This window comes from Carassius auratus, chromosome 25 (genome assembly GCF_003368295.1).
Source record: "Carassius auratus strain Wakin chromosome 25, ASM336829v1, whole genome shotgun sequence".
In the NCBI taxonomy this organism is placed as follows: domain Eukaryota; kingdom Metazoa; phylum Chordata; class Actinopteri; order Cypriniformes; family Cyprinidae; genus Carassius; species Carassius auratus.
Window position 1 is genome coordinate 8,354,297 of NC_039267.1, and position 9,728 is coordinate 8,364,024.

Here is a 9,728-nt window from a genome sequence, read left to right on the forward strand (position 1 = left end):
CCTTGTAAGTGGCCTGTTTTGGCGACATGCCACTGCTGATCTTGTATTCTTCAGTTGGCGCATTGTTGTACCAAACTGCTTAAATGCTTATTGCATTAGAGATGAAAGAACGTCCTGTGTCCAGCGCGCCTGTGGAAGTCAGCATAATAAATAAAAAATATTATGCCAAGCATTTGGCCTCCATACTGCTGTAAAATACATGAGCTGGGTTTCATTTGTGAGTTTTTTTTTTTTATTACCAGTTTAATCAACAGAATTTGATTTATGAATTATTTTGCTTAATTACACTTAGGCTCTGTAGTTTCTCTATTTTACTGAGAGTTTTTTTTTTTTTTTTTTTAAAGTAACAACAACTTAAACATGAAATTTTGAAGTGAAAAAAATTTATTAATTTTCTTTTAAAAATATTCTCAAGTAATGTTTTGTTTACAATGTATAAAAACTCATTTTCATTTAGTTGATGTGCTAAAATATCTGAAACTAACCGAAAAATAAGAACTATGTAGACATATAAAAAACAAAAAAACAAAGAAGAACAAAATTACTAAAACTTAATAAAATTAAATATAAACATTAAATCTAAAGATAAAAACTCATTCAGAATATTAATAATATATCAGTGATTCTAAAATAACACTGATCTGGATATAAAACTCATGTTAATGCCAGGTTTGCCAATCAGGCTTAGATTTTTGACCTTTTATGACCTTTACCTATAGCTTGTAAAAAAAAAGATTGCGCATGTAAACATACTCACTGTTCATATATTTTATTTAATACTGGAGACATTCTCATTTTTTTCATGAAGGGACATTGTTTGTCATGACGTTTGCTGAAGCGTTACAGTTAGTGTTTACTTTCTGCCCAGTTCTTGAACTTTCGGCATGAGAGCGTTTGCTGAGGCTTGTGTGTTCAGTGTGTCATGATGCTGAACGTAACAAAGTGTCTGAATGCGTTCATGCATAAAACCCCTCTGTACATTAGTACACTACACTAGAGAGTCCACAGACTGCTGTGTGTGTGTGTGTGTGTGTGTGTTTGAATACTGAGAGAATATGACACACAGAGATCAGGTGACTGTTGAGGGTTATTGCTGTTAGTCATTTTCTGTTACAGCTCTGTGGTTCGGGGTTTTTCCATAATTCTGTGGGGAGTTCATTTTTGTTACGCCCTGAATATTTCCATTCTTTGTCCTGTGAGTTGGACACTGGATGGCACAACAGTTTCTAGTCCTGCAGATAAAACCTGGTGTACTGCTTCGCTGTTAATAGAACCTTCTTCATAGAAATGAGGCTCACTGTATTTTTAAACACTGATCAATTTTCATTCTTTTTTTAATATACTATTTTCCTCCCAAGGATTTTCAGTACTAAATAATATCTATTTCTAATAAATATTCAGGCATCTCAGGAGACAAATTTTGACATACCTCAATTAACTAGTGTTATTTTAGGCAGACAAGAAATATAAAGTGGCTGTTAAAAATAGAAACGCACACATCCGGCACTGTGTTAGATATCGGCCAGAACGATTGATCTTATAAGGCAGCATAATATTGCTGCCAACTATTTGGAACGGCGTCGTGTCTGGAGCGCGCCTGTGGTGCTTAAAAATGCTGTGTAGGTAGGCAGCTCGGTTGGTTTGGAACGGAGCCATTCTCTCCTGTTAGATGTCTTTGAGGAAGCAAATAGGAGACCAAAGTGACGTTTTGTTGCACTAAATGAAATGAGAATGACAGTGGAATATATGTTCGCTCCGGCTCGCTCCTGAGTGCCACTGACATTTCCAGCGGATGACGACACAGATGGTACTGAAGCCGGTGATTAGTCTCTGCACGTCTCTGCATTTACGGCCATTTCAACGGTAAATGTCAATTATCATTGCACTTCTATTCATCAGCTAACCTTCACTTCTGCATACGAGCTCTCTTTATCTTTTCACTGGCCGTCTATATGACAGTGTGAGTTCGTTAGAGAGTTTGAAGAGTTCACCCCAAACTGAAAGTTCATTTTACGTACCCTTGTGTTGTTCCAAACTTGATTTTATACTGTCTGTGGAGCACAAAGGGTGAATGTTTGAGAAAAAAATAAAAATAAATAAATAATCCACTTTGATGGAAAAAGAATCATAAAATCATTGACCAAAACTCATGAATTGCTGTTTTGATTTAGATCTTTTTAATGAATCATGAGTGAGTGAGTGATTCAGTCACGATTTGTATTTATGTGGTTAATGAGTTCATTTCACGGACTCCAATCAACAAAAAGTGAATGTATGAAGCTGTTTTTATTAATAATAATATAAGAGTAAATGAGAAGTGGGCCTGTCAAGCACTGAAAAACAGTTTTTTTATGGGAAAATGGTGTCATAAAAGTGGTCCATGTGACTGTATCAAAGTTTCAAAGATTTCATTAAATAGATTTGCATGAGAAACTGACTAAAACTCATGAACGAATCACTGTTTGGAGTCAGATCTTTTCTTTGAATCAGTGAGTGAGTGAATCTGAGTTAATGAGTTCAAGCTTGTCAAGCACCAAAAAATGATCATAAAAGTGGTCCATATGACAAAGTTCAATTTTTTTTATTCAATAGTTTTGTCTGTGGATTAGAGTGAAACTCGTGAACGAATATGTGTTTGAACGAAAATGTGTTTTGAGTCTTTTTGATGATTCAGTGTGTGGATGATTCATACTGAAATGGCTTTTAAGTTTAATTTACTGGTTCAATCAGATTGCAATGAGAATATAAACAAATAATTCAGACTCGTTTTTTTTGAAGAAATTCAAAGAAATGCTGGACTCAAAAAGATTTATTCAGGAAACATATTCATTTGGTTCTCAGTCTCAATGATTCAACTGTGTACCTCTGAGACCAGAACATTTTCGATTCGATCGGATCACAATACGATTTTCAGTGAATATCAACCTAAATTTCAGTCTGTTTCTCGTCGTATGACATCCTTAATAGTCTGTAGTAGGTCTCACTGCACATTCTCCTGTCTCTTGCTATTTATATATTTAAAAAATATATATTAAATATTATTATTATTATGGCAATGATCCCCAGTGTCAGTCTCATTCCATAAACTTTGATAAACTGCATGTGATGAATTTAATTTTCTGAAGAAAAGAGATTCATTTATTCATTTTCATTCATTTATTATTATCATTATTATTGTTGTTATTGTTATTATTCAACTTTATTATCCAAAGGCAATGATCCCCAGTGTCGGACTCATTCCTTGGCTAAACTAAATGTAATGCATTTAAATTTAAAAAAAATGTGAATATTAATTTATTTATATATTTGTTCATACATTCATTTGTCTGTTTGTTTATTTATTGTTACTGTTATTATTTGAACAAAGTATTTTTTTAAAGGTAGTAGTCCCCTGACTATTTATCTATTAATTTATTCATTAATTCATTCACTTATTGTTACTATAATTAACTGAACAAAGCATTTTTTATTTTATTTTTTGAAAGTGCGTAGTCCTCAGATTGATTATTCATTATTTTCACTAAACTACATTTTTGTTTATATGGCATAGTTCCCGAGAGTTCACCCCTAAGCTACAGTTTGTCTGCATATTCTGCCTTTAGCGCAGGAATCAGTATTATGGTCTGATGTAGGGAGAGTTCAGAAAGGAGGCGTAGTTCAGCTAGAAATCGCCCGCCTACGCTGCTTATTCCTGGCCCGTGCTGTTTCTAAAACAAATAAAAGTCTATTTCTGATTCACTCAGAAAACAATAATCCCACTCATGTGAAGCCGAGGCTTTTCCAGGGAGGATTCATTTGAGGGGAGAGGGATTGTATTGCTCTCCGTCTGAGAGGTAATTAATTTCACTTCCATTCATTTGTCTCTTTGCCTGACATTTTAAGCACTGACAATGATGTGGAGTTTATATGGATTAATACACGGCTCATTCCCGTTGTGGCATTAACCTGCTTTTGTGTATTATCTTAGAAAAACAGACCCGAACGCGAGCGCGGCTGACCCACATCATTACCCTGAACATGTACAAATGTTTACAGGTAATCTCAACTTAATGTGACATCTGATATTCATTTACACGAGAGCGGCCTGTTTACTGTCCTTCACGAGGAAGCACGAAACAAAAGACCATTGTAATATTTAATAAAGATGCTTGTGTTATCAGTGTACACACCGTTTTACTGTCTATATTAGAAAACTGAGCTAACGTTAAGGACTAAAAGCTCTTCCCATGGTAAAATGGCATGGCAGGTAAAATTTAAAGGGAAAGCTCACCAAAAAAAGGCTAATTCTGGCCTTGATTATTCCAAAAAGGACTCCAAGACATCATAAGCATTGTCCATATGACTTATAAAATCTTAATTCAGATTGATTTAGTTTAACTGGATTGATGAGTTGTCAAAAATCTGATTCATTTGGTTCTCAAACTCAAGTTTGAACCACTGTGACCAGATCTTTGAGTCACCAAATCGGTCTAATTCATTTGATGAATCATTCAAGCTGGTTTTGTGAACTGAATCAACAGATTTATTGAACAGCTTGACTTAAAAGAATGATTTGTTCACAAATCGGACTGATTCAGTTCTCAGTTGGTCATCATACTCAACTGACAGCCGCTGCCCCAATTATTTAGATTAATTAGCAAATCACTTAGGCCGGTTTTGTGTTTCAAATCCAAAATGTATTGAAAAATCTTAACTCATTTAATGATCTGTTCGCTCGACTCGACTCAAGAACATTTAGCCAGCTTAATCGATCTGATTTGTGAACATCATGAATCATTCAGGGGTGCTTTTCCCAAAAACATTGTTAGCTAACTATGGTGGTAATGGTGGTAATTGTTCCATTGATTGGTAACAACAGAACTTGCTTTTGGGAAATGCAAGATACAGCCAATAACAATACAGCTAGCAAATAAACAATTCTAGTGTTGACAAGTCTGAGTACTAATTAACCAATTCTTCAGTTGAACCCTAAATAAAGCATATGTGTCTAGGTCTCTTATAGTTGTCGGAATAGTATTCCATTCTTGTGCAGCTTTGACAGAAAAATCAGACTGAATAAAATTATTTTGTCTAAGCGGTATGATACAGTCTCCTCTTAATGCACCTCTTGTAGAACGATAATCAGATGTTCTAATACTAACTTACCGACCAAGAGGGGGAGAAGATAAACCATAAATAATCTTGTACATCAAGCATACATTTTCAGACTTAATCATGTTTTCCCAACTTTACAAATTATATCTTTCAGTATAAAACAATGATGATAATGTATCAATATCTTATCGAAGACTTTAAGTGTACGTTTGTATAAGGTCTGGTTTTAGAGTCACTGAACTCACCTGAGACCAGGTGGTAAAACAGTAATTCAAGTGAGAAATAACCATAGAATACATATACATCTTAGCTGCCTCTAATGACATAATACATTTAAAATTATAGAGATTAAATTTAACCTGCTTACAATCCTTTTTTACTTGAGCTTTAAATGTAAGTTTAGAATCAATCAGTATTCCCAGAAATTTATATTGAGGCACTACCTGCAGCCTTACCCCTGACACGTAAACATCCGGCGTTTTAATAATACTGTTAGACTTAGAGAAAAACATACACACAGTTTTGGACACGTTTAGGTGTAAGCAATTGTCTTTTAACCATGCTGACACATTAACCATAGAATTTGTGAGTTCATTTGCAACTTGTGCTAGACTATTACCATGTATATAAATTACTGTATCGTCCGCATACATTTGTATTTGAATGCCAGGACATGCAAGATGTAAATCGTTTATATATACATACATAGAAAAAAGCAATGGACCCAGAATAGATCCTTGCTGAACACCAGTTGATGTACCTAGATCATTGGATTGGTGATTTTGTACTCTAACACACTGAAATCTATCTTTTAGATATGACTCTATCCAGTTAATTGTATGTAATGAAAAATGTAAATAAGATAACTTGGACATAAAGATTCTATGATTAACGTGTCAAAGGCTTTCTTTAAATCAGGGAACACAGCTCCAACTACACCACCTTTATCTAAAAATCTTTTAATCTTTTCTATAAAAAAAAAAAACAATTTGCGGTCTCCGTTGAGTATTTTGCTCTAAAACCAAACTGCACTGGATGCAATGAAAATGAACTACAACTCAAGTAACTGCTAATCTGTTTTGCAGCTAATTTCTCCATAACCTTAGAAACAAATACTACTTGGCCTAAAATTATCAATAGAATGGGGATCTCCACTTTTAAATATTGGAACAACAATCGCCGACTTCCAAACACTTGGGAATTTTCCTTGAGAAATTGAAAGGTTAATAACTTTAGTAATAGGTTTAATTAGAGTTGAACTAGACTTTTGAGCATAACAACATCCATACCATATTTATGTTTGGACTGTAATACTTAATTATACTTTTAAGAAACTTGGATACTTTGAAAGAACCATTCTCCATTCACTGCAATTGCATGAAAAGCAGTTCCAAAATATCTCTTCAGTCATATGGATTAGAGAAAACCTAACGGTGGATAAATACTGCCAGAATTTTTTGTCCCTTTAATTTTGAAAAGACCACACTGAGACTCTCAGCTTTGACCAAGGGTAGGTTAATCATTATTCCCATTTTTTTAAATGGAACTTTTTTTTATTCTGAAACAGCCTTGCTAGGTTTGTCAATGGTCTGTGTGGATGAATAGAGGCTCTCGATGGGAGAGCATGAGTGGGCCAAACCCCTCTGGGTGTTGAGAGGCTCCTCAAACAGAGAACAACAAAAGATTAATCAAGCATCATTCTCCAGCCCAAATACCACAGCACTCTTTACAACATATGCATCTGTATGAACACTCAGAGTTATAAAAATATATATATATAAAAAAATACTGTATTATATTTATTTGCCTTTGATTGGTGGTCAATTTCAGTTTAGTTTTGGTGGTGCATAAAAAGTTTCTCTTTATTTTAGTTTCATTTGGATCCAGTATGGTCTTAGTTTTCGACCACAAACTGTTCCATCACGATGATGCATACTTTATCAGAAGCTGCTCCTTCTTCTCAAAATAGTACCGTCAAAGTTTGTTTAATTTGTTGAACTCTGAGCAAATTGCACTGTAGCAAGACTCCTGGGGCATTTATGATTCAGCAGCATGGATTGATTCACTTAGATCTCATGTCAGCCTCCAATAACCCCCAACAACTGCTCACTGCTTCTCCAAAGATTGCAAAGTTCAGAGCATAAAACCTTTGAAATATAATCAAGTTTTGTTAGAGGCCTTTCGGGTAAATGAGACATCTTTTTTTCTGTGATTTAGTTGTTTCATAATGACAGTGGTGCCTTTTTTTTACAACTTTGCTGCGCATCAGTTTACTATTGAGTCCAGTATTATTTTACATACCGTAATAGTATTTTATTAATTTTACGTTTATGAATATTTGAAGATTATTTAAAATTAATCTTTTAAGATTATTTTTGTTGTTGTTGTAGACATTTTCAGTTTTCATTGTAGGCTAAAAAATTTTTTTTAGTTGTAAGCTGTTTTAAAAATGTAAAAAAAAAAAATCATTATATATATATATAATATATATAACAGTACATTGTGATGAAAATAAAGAAAACTCTTTGAATGAGAAGGTGTCTCCAAACTTTTGGTCTGTACTGTATACATAAATATATTCCATTATAAACTCCCATTTCTTTCTCCAGTATTTCTCACTGCTAGTTTTTTGTCTTATGTTTACGATATTGTGCTGCACTGTTTTGTGCAGGTTTGAGACACAAAGCCTCAGCCTCGGCCCCGGCTCTCTTTTATTAAGCTCTGTTGTGCTGCAGTGTCTGCGGTTGATGGATGGTGTGCCGCTCTGGCTGTAGCTGCAGTGTACGGCGCTGGCTTTTGAAGGTGCGTGAATCTCTCTCTCTGTCTAAACGCCCCCTTATTTCAAAGCGGCTTTCAAAAGCAGCATCTTTGTCGTATGTTATTATGATTTCCCCGGTTAAGGCCGACAGCATCAGCCCTCCACTCCATGAGCAAGTGTGTATGGCTATCAAAGGACGCAGCAGTGCTGGTCACAGCACCCAGAAGCATATGCAGATCACCAGCTTGAATTGCCAGTGTTTTGACCAGGCCTATTATTGATGTCAATGCTCATGAAGTCAACGTTACATCAACATGTATGGCTTTTTCTTTATTAATCCATATCCTTGCTTATTAGGAATTATTCATCATAATGTTCCAAATGGAAAAAAATGCTTTTATAATGCTTCAAACGACTTTAATCATCAAAAATGCTTGTATTTCAGCCAGGAGGTGCCCATTATGTTTTAAGAGTGGGGTTGTTCCTCAAAATTAATGCTAAATTGTCTTTTTGATGACTGTTTTCACCAGGTCTGTTTTTGCTGTCTTTAATAGAAATGTAAATGCTTGTGAAGTCTGATCTAAATGTGTCTCTTTTTCTTTTTTAATGCATATGCCTGGTATTATTTTGAATGATTCATGCCTAGTTCTTTCATGAAACTCTAGATTGCTTAGGCTGATGGGTTCTTAATGTAACTGGTGATATTCGCAGCATTAAACAACTTGGCACAAGCTGATTGGATCATGTTGCATATGTTTGCAGCATCACATTAAAATAGCTGGTTAGCATCCACTTTAGAATTTAGCAAAGAGCTTTCAGAGTTTCTCTGAAACCCTGCACCTTCCCCAGCTCCACCTGTATAGATCTGCTATGGGTATTTATTTATTTGCTATGTATGTTTTAAATACTCACAGCCCTTTTTGTCATACGCATTGGAAGTAGCAAGTTCCTGTACTTGCTTGCAGTGTTGGGCAAGTTACTCTGAAAATGCAATCAAATTACTGATTACTGGTTACTCTTTTAAAAAGTAATCACATTACTGTTCTGATTACTTGGTAATTACTGATCAAAAGTAATTAGTAATAAGTATTTTCTCCATTAAATTGATGAAATCCCAGCATACACGCTCCCGATAAATATTTGTTATTAGAGCAACATTCAAAGAACACTGTTATTTGTGCATTATAGAGTAAATAAAGCTCAAATCTGTACATAAATCTTCTGTTCCAGATTCATATTCATAAATATAATTATTTATTTTTAATTCTTATTTAAATGTTCCTCTTCTTACATCAGACTGTATATAGGCTATGTATGTATGCTTGTATGTAAATGACTTTCTTTTCAGGTGAAATAATGAAGGCTTTCTGAATTTCAACCAATAGGTGCCCTCACTGCTTTAAGTAGGTGGGTGGTTCTGCACAATTAATGGTGAATTCCTAATTTCACAACCATTTTCACAAAGCCTGTTTTTGCTTTGCTTATGAAGTCATGCTTAAATTATAACTTGTCTTTTTCTTTATTAATGTATTTGTAATGACTTATATTAAAGCTGATATCATCAAGAGTGCTTAAATATCCACCAATAGGTGCCCTCGAAGTTTCAGGACTGGGGTGGTTCTTTATAAATAATTATAAATGATCATTTTTACCAGACGTATTTAGCTGTCTTTAACAGAACCTTCAGTGCTCATGAAGTCAACATTAAATCATAACTGATGTTCTTCCTTTTTCTTAAATACATATGCCTGATCTTGAGATTAATTATTCATAATGTTATTCCAAAGAAAGAAATCTTTATAATGTTTTAAAATACTTTAGTTTCAGCTGACATCATCAAGGTCGCATACATTTCAACCAATACAGTAGGTGCCCT